The sequence below is a fragment of the Centruroides sculpturatus genome, unplaced genomic scaffold, assembly GCF_000671375.1.
Source record: "Centruroides sculpturatus isolate CEXI.00-Female unplaced genomic scaffold, Cexi_2.0 scaffold52, whole genome shotgun sequence".
Classification (NCBI taxonomy): domain Eukaryota; kingdom Metazoa; phylum Arthropoda; class Arachnida; order Scorpiones; family Buthidae; genus Centruroides; species Centruroides sculpturatus.
This window is the reverse complement of record NW_019385745.1, coordinates 879,236-891,771: the sequence shown is the minus strand read 5'-3', so window position 1 is coordinate 891,771 and position 12,536 is coordinate 879,236. Positions and strand designations below refer to the sequence as shown.

The 12,536-nt window shown below is 32.5% G+C and overlaps 2 long non-coding RNA genes across 5 annotated transcripts in view; one reads left to right on the top strand and one right to left on the bottom strand.

Moving 5' to 3' along the window:
- Positions 1 to 12,536, top strand: part of LOC111641712 — a 109,524-nt gene that overhangs the window by 73,061 nt on the left and 23,927 nt on the right. The gene's annotated exons all lie outside the window — the stretch shown is intronic.
- LOC111641711 overlaps positions 11,435 to 12,536 on the bottom strand; it is an 85,893-nt gene continuing 84,791 nt past the window's right edge. For all 4 annotated transcript variants that reach the window (XR_002759454.1, XR_002759455.1, XR_002759453.1 and 1 more), the window contains one exon: positions 11,435 to 12,033. This is a non-coding gene — a long non-coding RNA (uncharacterized LOC111641711). The remainder of the gene's footprint in view (positions 12,034 to 12,536) is intronic.

The following is a 12,536-nucleotide window of genomic DNA, read 5'->3' as shown; positions in this document are numbered from 1 at the left end:
TTTGTGAGACTAATCGGGGGTAGGATGTTTACGAGGATGTCCCTCTCCTACCACTTACTCGACTCAAGACCTTGAGGTCCGGTCTCGCTTGTCTAAAGGATGGGAAAAAAGGGTTAGGAGAAAGGATCGTTAGATTCTTTCACCTGTCAGGATCTGACACCAATCTATCAATTTATCGCGGATAGATACGCGGATGGATGGGAAATTATCACGAGCGATCTCGTCGAGGACTTCGGGTTCAGTATGGAGTGGAAAATGTCGGAAGAAACGCACACCAATCCAAGTTCGGTAACAAAATACCCGTTTATTCTGTACATTTACACATGGTTAATAATTGGAATACAAATCCCTCTTGGGGGTTCAATCCATATAGTTCATAAAGTAACGGCAAAGTATAAAATAGTGGCGACCCTAACCGCGAGTTTGGAATATTCGAATAGCGAGAGAGAGCTTACATATCATCGCGTGTAGGATAAATACCTCTGGTTAGGTTGTTATAACGTTGATCCGAGGTTCGTCCTTCCAAGTTCAAAGTTCAAAGTCTGTTGAAGACGGTGGCGACGAGAGGCAGGTAATCCACACACACACAGTACAGAAAATAACTTTTTTTCCCCCCTGTGTCGTCATCGCACTTGTCTTTTATATGGGGGCTCTGTTTTCGAGATGTCCCCCATGTACGTCACAGGTGATGATCTTCTTTGACCAATGATGGTCTAAGTGACAAGCTTATGACACAACAGTTAACTCATTTTCTACAGGGAAGTATTGTCGTGGGAACGGAGTTTTTATGAGCGATTTTTATGAGAAAATTTGTCGGTTGTTTTTCTCTTTTTGTGTTAACCCTAACTTTAAAAAAATCGGTTTGATTTGAAACAAAACGGTAAATGAATGAATAAAAATGAATATATCTATTCGAATCTTAAATCCGGGCCCTCACAACTTCATAACATGCCTCCCAGATTATAGGCTGTAATCAACGCACTTGGAACACTGACAAAACTACTAAAATTAAAACAACTACACAATTCATAATTAAATAAATGAATAAAGTTAAGTTTTTGCTATTTTCTAGATTATTCCAATATTTTTGCATAAGGAATAAGATATTCCAAAATTTTGTCACACTATGTAATAGTGTTCCATTTTAAAATATTTCTAATTAAATCAACTGTTTTATGCTATTTGAGTGCTTCTGTATTCACATTTTAGTAATACTTAGTTTTTTTACAATATTCCCTAGCAATTTGAATTTCATGTTACATAGTACTTTCTTTTTATACAAGTATTCCAATATTTTGGCATGGAGTTGTATATATATGTTACTGTGAAAGACTGAAATTAGAGAATGTCGATATTCTCCAGTGAATGTCGACACATACAAAATACGTCAGTGAAAGACCGAATATTTGGTTATATTATTATACATTTGAACAATCGCTGGTGTATGTCAACAAGCACAGCTTTGGTGGAGGTCGAAACGACAGCTGCAGAGAGGCGACAGTCTGTGGCCAAATCCTTTGTGGGTAGCTGGAGGTAGGACAAGGTCATACCTCTTTTTCCGGCAGCTGTTTGGTGGAACCCGCCCACTTTGTCACTGGATGGCGTTTTTGTTCTTTCGATCCCGTGAGGTGGGGATCGGTTTGTCAGGTCGAGTGGCAGAAAATGAGAGGGGTTGTCAGTAAGGCATCAGTGATATCCGAATAAAAGACACCTGAGGAAGAACCAAAAGGTTCAAAAACGTTAGTGAAAGACGATAAAGTCGATGTAAGCACTGTTTTTGGTTTAAGTTGGAAGTAAGTGTTATAAAAGACACCATTAACAGATCATAGGCTCCCAGATTATAGGCTGTAATCAACGCACTTGGAACACTGACAAAACTACTAAAATTAAAACAACTACACAATTCATAATTAAATAAATGAATAAAGTTAAGTTTTTGCTATTTTCTAGATTATTCCAATATTTTTGCATAAGGAATAAGATATTCCAAAATTTTGTCACACTATGTAATAGTGTTCCATTTTAAAATATTTCTAATTAAATCAACTGTTTTATGCTATTTGAGTGCTTCTGTATTCACATTTTAGTAATACTTAGTTTTTTTACAATATTCCCTAGCAATTTGAATTTCATGTTACATAGTACTTTCTTTTTATACAAGTATTCCAATATTTTGGCATGGAGTTGTATATATATGTTACTGTGAAAGACTGAAATTAGAGAATGTCGATATTCTCCAGTGAATGTCGACACATACAAAATACGTCAGTGAAAGACCGAATATTTGGTTATATTATTATACATTTGAACAATCGCTGGTGTATGTCAACAAGCACAGCTTTGGTGGAGGTCGAAACGACAGCTGCAGAGAGGCGACAGTCTGTGGCCAAATCCTTTGTGGGTAGCTGGAGGTAGGACAAGGTCATACCTCTTTTTCCGGCAGCTGTTTGGTGGAACCCGCCCACTTTGTCACTGGATGGCGTTTTTGTTCTTTCGATCCCGTGAGGTGGGGATCGGTTTGTCAGGTCGAGTGGCAGAAAATGAGAGGGGTTGTCAGTAAGGCATCAGCGATATCCGAATAAAAGACACCTGAGGAAGAACCAAAAGGTTCAAAAACGTTAGTGAAAGACGATAAAGTCGATGTAAGCACTGTTTTTGGTTTAAGTTGGAAGTAAGTGTTATAAAAGACACCATTAACAGATCAGTTCATAGTCACATAATAATATAATCAGTTTGTAATTTGTAAAGAAAAGTTACTTTCCATAGATGAGATTTCTTCTCAAGAAATATTGCTGAGATAAGCAGCTGCAGCTAATTCGAAAAAAAGGAGGGCAAGGCTATACATGCTGTCATTGCAAAAAGAAATGTTCCATGAATAAATGCAGTTGTAAGAGCAAGGGACTCTTGTGCAATTCAAAGTGCTATAACAGTTTAAGTTGTTGCAATAAATAAGATTGTATAACATTAATCACATAGATTATGTGTAAGTTTATTATTGTATTATTTTCTTTAATGATTTAGAATGTACTGTTCATTTTAGGTTTAACAGTTTATTTACATGCGCTGTTACTTAAGCTTTCTTCTATTTTGACATATTAAAAAGTTGCATTTTTGTCTTAATGTAATAAAAATATTTTTATTCAACATTCACCATCAGCGCATTCTGAATGTCGACATTTGCCGGTGTAAGTGAGAAATAACGATATTTAGCAAATATTTCGGACATACACGAAACGACTATGTGAATGTTGACATTCGCCAGATTTTGGTCATTCACAGTAACATATATATATATAGTACACTGGGATATTGCTTTTCTGAGATTTATGTGTTTATAAATGCATAAAACTAATTCTATCAATACAAATGCTTTTTTATTTTCATTATTGTTAGACTAAAAGCAATTTTCACAAAAGACCAATGTTATACTTGGTGCAAATAGTAGTCACTATCTTTTTGCAGTTTGTAACTCGGCATCACCTTTGATTTCCGTTTTTCCACCACATTATGTTCTGCATTATCACTAACTGGCACTAGGTGTAGGCCCTTAATGCAAAGTGTTTTCTTGTATTAAAAAGACAATAAAAGCCTTAAACAATAACTTTTTTTGTTAGACACTTCAAAAATTTTGTGAACATTTAAAGAGGTATATTATTTTTTTGCTATGTAATTTTGAAATCCTTTGAGATGATGAGTCCCTAGGTGCACATCTAGTGCACCTATTGGATAATCTGCCATTGTTTATGTCAATTCTTTTGCTGCACAGACTATAAGACATTTTAAAAAAATTTTATTTAAACTTATTATTTATGGTTTTAGATATTTTGTTTATGCATTAAATAATTATAAATAGGACAGTGGGGGCAAAATGGGTTAATAAAATAGATACAATTAATTCAAAGTACAATCAATTTTATATTGCTATCAGTATATTTATTACCAAGTTACAATACACATGTAAGATATCAAGTTGTGATGGACTAAACCCACTCGTTATCCAGTCATTCAGACTGTTTATATATAATTGGAAATTTGTCAATGTGCTCAGGACTTGCAGGCTAGAAGATGCTTGTCAACCTGTTATACACCAGATATCATATTTCAGGGCCTTAGGAAGAGAAAAAGTGGTCAGGCCAAAATAAAAATATCCAGAAATGAGTTGCTTAAGTTTCCCGACATTTAAAATTTTGGTGGCGCCATCTGTTATGATAATTAAAAATATAAAAATTCTATATTTTATTTAAACAAAATGGCAAAAAGCTTTTTGTAGGTAGAGATGGGTTTTATAAAAAATGTAAAAGCTAATAATGAGTAAAATTGTCATTAAGTCCGACCCTACTCAAGATATGATACACAATCCCCATTATCTCCCACCCACCAAAATTTAATAGCATATATCTCCCTAATACACAAACCACCTTTAAAATTTCAGAAAGTTTTGACAAAAAACACAGGAGTTTATTAAGCTTCAAAGAGAGTAAATGAAATTATATTCCCCCACACATACACAAACAAAAACATCCATACACATTGAAAAACCCTCCACTTCTTTTGCATTTTTCAATGTTTCAAGGTCATGAGTCATTTTTTTGACTGATCCCTCTATTATATATAATAGAGCTGGAAAAGTAAAAATAATCAGTTGCCACAATTTACTAGTTCCTTTATAAAAATTTTACTTTCCTTTAAAAATTTAGTTACTTAGCTATTTCAACTACCACAAAAAGGCACAAAAAACCAGTAATCCAGTACAAAAATAACAATTTATTACTAAAACAAATATTTTCTATTCTTTCTAATGACCAACTTCAGGTTTTTAGTATTGTAGATTGAACAGAACTTAAAATACAAAATATGTTGGAATTCATTAATTCTATATAGAATGTCTCTTGTGCTGAAGAGTGGTAAATAAAATCAAAATTAACATAAAAACAAGGAGTGAGTAATATATATAAAATAAATATAAAAATTTTAGATTAGAACTTTAAAATTTTTCATAAATAACATTCCAGGCATGCAACACTGTCAAGGTAGAATCATGTAAGAACACAATTCCCGCTTTTTTTAAAACTGGTAATGGCCAAGAAAGATCGTTGAGGAGGCAACTGTTGTGTTTGAATTGGCAGTGCATGCGTCTCAGGTCAGAAATGGTTAGCCAGGTATTGCATCATTCCACAGACCTCCGACAGAGCAGCAACCAGCATGATCGCTGATTGGTCTACAGAGAATCACACCACATGGCATATTTGCATAGGGCTTTGGCCCGGTAATCGCTGATTGGTTGTTCAGCCCACTGTCCATGGCTATATAAGACTGATGTGGAAGCAGGAGATTCAAGATGACATTGAGTTCATCATGGATCTGCAAGTGTGCATCAAAGTTCAAGTCAAGTCTGGATTCATCTCACTATCTGTTCTTCAACTGCCAGAAAAAGGTTACTTGTAGCCAACAACTCATCGATTCATCATAAGGTGTCTTCTTGACGAACCAGATCAGCATACTGAACTATCTTAACTTTGTTAATGTTATTGGCGCACAGAGTTGGTTGCCAATTGTGAAACTACGAACATTTTAAACTTCACTAACATTGTAGCTGTATCTTTAAAATTAATCTCTGTACCTTGCTTAGTAGCCTTATAGATCTCAAGGTTTTTAAGAAACTTCTGCTCCTGCACACCTGAAGTACAGTGGAGCAGTCATGCATTATGAGAAAGCACCTGAACATCATTGTCATATATAAAAGTTGTAAGAGCCATTATTTCAACTTTTCTGACTTCTAAATCTTCCTGGTACAGATGTAATAGAGCTGGGAAGGAAGGAAAGCAGTATCTTAGGGATAATCACTCTAAATGCATGGTAACATCTGGTGGGAAGGGCGATTACTATGCAAAGTGCTGAAGTCTACAAAATCAAACAATTTAAAATTTCATGATGCAGTACATTGGCTGATGATAATACCAATGATTTTTTTCCATCTCTGTAGCATAAGCCTTCCACAGCTGTTCTCTGATGTCATTCTATGTTATTTATTGTTAATATAGCTTTCCTCTTTCTTTTACACTTGTTTGCAGCAACTTTTAAGCTTATTTTTGATTTTATTAATTACCAAAATATGGTAAGTTTCTTATTTTTTTTAATGTTTGCATTACAATAAAATTAATAAGTTTTCTGACTTTTGCATCTATACTTCCTTGTATATAATTGCAATAACAATTTATTGCTAGGTTAATGTAATAATTTACTGAAAAATATTTGAATTTTCCACCTCTGGAAGGTTTCCACTTTACTCGAGGTTCTGGCTTTTGCAAGTTTGACTGTATTAGTTATTTATTTGTTAAATAAATAATTATGGATTAAAGTAATTAAAATATTATCTTAATGATTCCAAATATTATCTTAGTGAATTTGTGAAATCACATGTAATTTTATCTTCTACATATTACAAAACAACTATTTATCAAGATTTTAAGCATTTTCTCCATAACTAAATCTAAGCCCTTTGTGCAATTTTTATTTTATGTGTAATACAAAAGAATCTTATTTTAATGGATCAATTGGGCTGCCAGAAATTATCCATTGTTCCAAGAATCTGTTATATCGCCAACAATGGATTTCCCGCCACCCAGTAAAATATCCGCTATTTGAAAAAATTGTTTAACCACATTCATGTTTGTAACATTCACGTATATTATGCCATATGTGTGTATGACAAAGCTGGCAAAAACTGTACATACTGTAAGCATAAAAAGAGGCAAATTACATATGTTCATTAGCACTTTGTTTGACTTCACAATTTGTTAAAAAAAAAACTCGTCCATCTTGATTTCTTTTGATATTGCTTATATCAAGTGGTGTTATATTCAATGTCATGTACAGTACAGTACAGCCTGTTCATTTATGCTGAAACTCACCAGGAAGATCTTTACAACTTTGAAATACTCCAGGGCCTTGCTAAATTTCTGCACTACTCTTGAACCAATGAAAGTGTTCATTAGGTGACTCCTCCTCAAGTGTAACAGCCGAATGGCACTCTTTGTACAATTCTTCAATTGTATATATCCCAAATGTAACAAGTGCATCATCAAACTCAAATTTTCCAGAAATACCCAAATATTAACTAAATGTGAAAACTGCAAAGTTTACAACAGATTTGGAATAGAAAAAAAAATCTGTGGATCCAAGTAATGGATCTGCTAAAAGTAGGTAAAATTATATTGATTTAGCAGGACCTGGAAAAATATCAGTTATTCTGCAATCTGTTAAAATGAGATTCAGAATAATGCTTTGGATTTCATCTTTTAGATCAACCTTTGATCTAAAAGATGAAATCTAAGTACAGTCAACTCCCCTATAACGTGGTAGATATGTTCCACTTTATAAGAATTTCGCATTGTAGGAATCCTCAAATACATGAGCCAATCACAGCCCGGTATGTGTGCATTTTATGGACTATGGCTGTTTGAAAGGTTTTCTTCCATAAAATTAATCGATTCTAGACTAATTTCACTCAACATTTCCAAAACACGTATAATTTTTTGGGAATAATCTGTATAAACTATGCTATAAACAAAAAATTGTAGGATTACTTACCGAGTGTGCACTATTCGACCACACCATTGCTTAAGCTTGTTTTCATCACAGAGAGGCACACCAAACGGCAGCCATGTTTTCTGTGAAAAATTCATTGAACTTTGGAGACATCATTAATTAATAGAAATAATTTTTATGACCGTTGAATAAGAAATGTTTTTTTCACAAGAAATGTATAAAATTACAGTACTGTATTAGACTTACAGTACCTAATTTAGGCCTATATACTGTACAGATGATAGTAAACTCAACTTAACCGCCTAAACTCTATGTAGCATGTAATTAGTTCGGCTGCTTGTTCACTATTGGTCCAGATTTGACCAATCCTGTTGCGACACAAGTTGGTGATGACATTTTACCGCATTTTACAAGTCTCTTTTAGCGTCTTTATACGAATACGGTCGCAATTTTTTCGCCGCGATATACAAATCTGCATTATATGAACCCACGTTATAGGGGGGTCTACTGTAATTTGGTTTAGAGAGAAAAAATTTTAGATTGTAAAATTCAAATCCTTTCATGCTTAGCTTGTGTGAACATGAAAATGAAATGTCAGTCCCTTGCCAAATTATTTGGACTACTGAAGAAATCAGGGTAAAATGACACTTTTAGACAAAAATTTTGATTTTTAATCTGAATTAAAATTATTATTATACAACAAATAATGATAGTAAAACATATTTCAATTGTAATGACAAAAAATAATATTTTACTACTCTTTTGAGTTGTATAATAAAAATTTTAATTCAAATTAGACAAAAATTTGGATTTTTATTGATAAATTTTCATTTGACTCTGATTTCTTAAGTGGTCTTAATAGTTTGGCCTGGGACTGTACTTTAATGAAAGACTTGAGAAGATATATACATAATGGAATTAATGCTCATCTTTCCAAATGCATTTATGTAGAAAAAATATATAAAAGGCAGCTCATATTATGTGTTGATACAATTGATGTTTTCTGTAAAATTAATATTTTTAATAAAATACGAAAATATATTTTAAAATATAAACTGACATTTGTAAAGCTTCGAAAACATTACAGTAGAATTCTATACTCAATCTTCAGATTCTGATTCATATTTCTTTAATAGCCAGGTAAGTAAAATGAATTAAAGTAACACAGAGAAAGTATTGTAATCAGTCAAATTTTGACCTTCAAGTTCTTTTTGCATGTCTCAACATTATTTTTTATTCGAGACCTTAAAAACAAAATTCTGTATGCATGTATGTGTTTGTGCCCTGATACATAAAACTATTTTGGTTTATGTATCAGACCCCATGGACCAAAAGTTTTGAAATTTGACAGGAATACTTCTATCTATATATATAACCCATTCATTTCGTGTCCGTCCCGTAACCGTTTCATAACGGACACTAGAGGCGCCTCTATCGTGTGTCATATTTCAAACACCAAATTAAATTAACAATATAAATTATTATTATTCATTTGGCCAATAAATTATTATTTGGTCAATATAACAATATAAATAATTCAGTACATTTGTAATAGGAATTTATTATTTCAGGGGCTTATATCTCGCGAAGGGTCGCGAGTAGGGGTATGGTTCCTTTGACTTTATTGTTCGCACGGGGGCTACATTTTGGGGGGATCGCCACTCCTTCATTCGGAGGGTAAATCTTACCATTCGGACTTTTACAAAGCTGTAGAGCATATTGATGGAACAAAAAAGTCAAAGGAACCGTGCCTCATGGAAATTTGTAAAGAACGCCCACTAGGGGGCGTCCCTGGCTACTAGTATATATATATAGAACATTGGAAAATGTATTGATAAGAGCATCAAAAAATATAAGTCAAGGAGGAAGATAGATGGGGGTTAGGAGAATGAAATTTTGACTAAAATTTTCACTGCAAGTCTGACTCCACTTATTAGTGTCATATATGATTTCTTAAAACTCATCCCTACCTCAAAAATAAGACTTACCTTTCTTCTACTTTTTAGAAATTATAATTGAAAATGATCAGACTTCTTTCCTTGTATCCTTAACCTCCTGTTTGAGTACTGGGAAAGTCATGCACAAGTCCTTACCAACTTTTTTCTAGTATCTTTAAGAATTCCAATTTCTCTTAAAAAATTTTTTTAAATATTTCTGAAATGTCCCATCAAAACAATAAGTAACTCAGTTCTAGCATTTCAGAAATAAGCANAGACTTACCTTTCTTCTACTTTTTAGAAATTATAATTGAAAATGATCAGACTTCTTTCCTTGTATCCTTAACCTCCTGTTTGAGTACTGGGAAAGTCATGCACAAGTCCTTACCAACTTTTTTCTAGTATCTTTAAGAATTCCAATTTCTCTTAAAAAATTTTTTTTAATATTTCTGAAATGTCCCATCAAAACAATAAGTAACTCAGTTCTAGCATTTCAGAAATAAGCATTTGAATGGAAAATGAAATTTGACACACATTATAAAAACATAATTTAATATATGAAACAGTCATTCTGTTTAAAACAATAATATTTTTTAAGACCTATTCAGCTTAAATTAACTTAAAAATACAATGGACCTAAGTTTACAATACCAATTTATTTTAGAATACATGAAAAATAATACATATTTCATGTTATCATAAGTTGAGATGTTTAATAGGGCTATTGTAAAAAAAAAATAAACTCTTAATTAAATATAGTATATTAAAACTTGATAATAAATGACTTTCTTGGCTTTATAACTATGATTTGAAGGTTAAATAAATTATAGTAGTTATCCAAAAATATTTGCATTTGCATTCCAATGATTGGATTATCTACTATCTATGCTCATCAATATGACTACTTGGTGGCAATTATATGCTGAACTAATTGTCCAGTAGATTTTTGTATTTTAACTTGTGCAGAAAATCAAAATTTTTTATACTATTATAAATTATTCTTTTTCAATTCATTATGAAACAAATAATTTAAATAGAAGAGTATCTTCCAACAGAATCAGGTATGTGTACAACTATGGTGACCATATTTTTTGGGGGAAAATAAAGGACATATCGAAGAAAATTAAAAAATCTTATAAAATTCATAAGTTTATAACATTTATTACACATACATACACATTGTAAAAATTCAAACAACATTAATTTTGATACTTTTCAGTAGAATTAATTTTTTTTAATAGCACTGGTTCACGCTTTAAAAAGTCATAAAATTCTATACAGTTCATTTGAGAGTTGTATTTGACAGAAATAATGTGCTTACTTTTAACTGGGTTTTTTCATTCGTCCACATATTATTCACCAATAAAAATATTCATTTGACAATGCATTAGATCCAGGGAGACAAAGAAAATTCTATGATTTTACAAATGTTTTTGAAAGCAATTTTTTGCTGTAAAATGTTCAAAAATCTCAACCCACTTTTGATGGCAGGGCTTGTTATTCTGTCGCCATTTGTCGATCTTTTCGTTTGTGACATATTTTTTTACACAAAACTTCATCAAATAATTCACTGTTGAGTATATTTACAGACCAATGATTCAAAATAAAAATCTAACTTTCCTCTACCTTCACCCACAAAGGGATTTTGAGTAATCCCTTTGGATTTTTATTGATAAATTTTCATTTGACTCTGATTTCTTAAGTGGTCTTAATAGTTTGGCCTGGGACTGTACTTTAATGAAAGACTTGAGAAGATATATACATAATGGAATTAATGTATTCCATAATTCCATTTGAAGCAAAAGTCATGCTGTGCATTGGTTATTTCATAATGGAATTAATTCTATTATGTAAATGATTCCATTTACATAATATACATTAATAATGGAATAAATGAAATACATTAATTCCATTATGGAATTAATGTATTTCATTTCATTTCATGAAATAACTAATACACAGCATGACTTTTGCTTCAAATTTAAGAAGAAATTTGTACTTTACTTTGGGAGATGCTTGATTTTCATTGCTCACATAGTAAGTTTCATTTTCTGTAATCAATTTAGATAACAAGAAAAGTACTTCTTGTTATCTAAATTCAACTTTCAAGTTCAAAATTTCTCATGAGCTATTGCTGTTGTGTTAAGATTTCAGCAATTTTTTTCAGCAGTACTCTGTGACCCTTTCTTTAAGTGTCTTATCTATGTATATTTGATGACAGTTGAACCTTTTAGTTGCCTCTAATCTGACTAACTGCATCTTTATTGTCAAATATTTGCCGCAATTCCTTCGGTTTTTAACATTTATAACAACTGGCTTCCACTTCCTGGCCTTATTTTCCACATTCCCAATATTAAATACTTCTTCAAAATATGATACTAATATAATAAATCTGTAAATTATTCTGAGTATTTAATTAGATAAGTGGGACAAAAAATTAATTTTATTTGGTGATATATATATCAATACTTTAAACGTTTACAAAATATGATGAAAAAGTTTGATGAACTATGTTGATGCAACCTTATTCTGGTACAAAATGCCTTTCCTATAAAAATCAAGAGGAATGAAATTATAAATTAATATGAATATTATCCCAAAAATGATCATATTTTGCAATTAAGACTAAAGCAACCAAAGCTGAATTAACGGGCTAGAAGTAGCTATAATAATAATAATAATAATAACAATAATAATAACTCTCCCGTGGTCACCACCTGGTCGTGGTAGGAGAGCCCAGTAATTTTACTGAACCATAGAGCAATGCAGGCTGGAGCACAAGCTCCTGGTAGGGACACCCATGCTAGTAAGGTCTATGGGGAGAAATGAAGCTAAGAGTGACCACACACCCACATTCTGTGGAGATATTTATGATGGTAGTAACCAGATCTAAGTATGATACCGGCTCGGATGTCGCCTGGGTTACAAGGTCCGCGTTCGTGGGTTAGGCAGAGGCTCATGTTCAAAAAATAGGCTCCAGTCTCCCTTGGTTACCGGTGGCGAAAGCAGCGCCGGCCCAAGCATGGCTACTGCAATGCCCTCAACAGATGT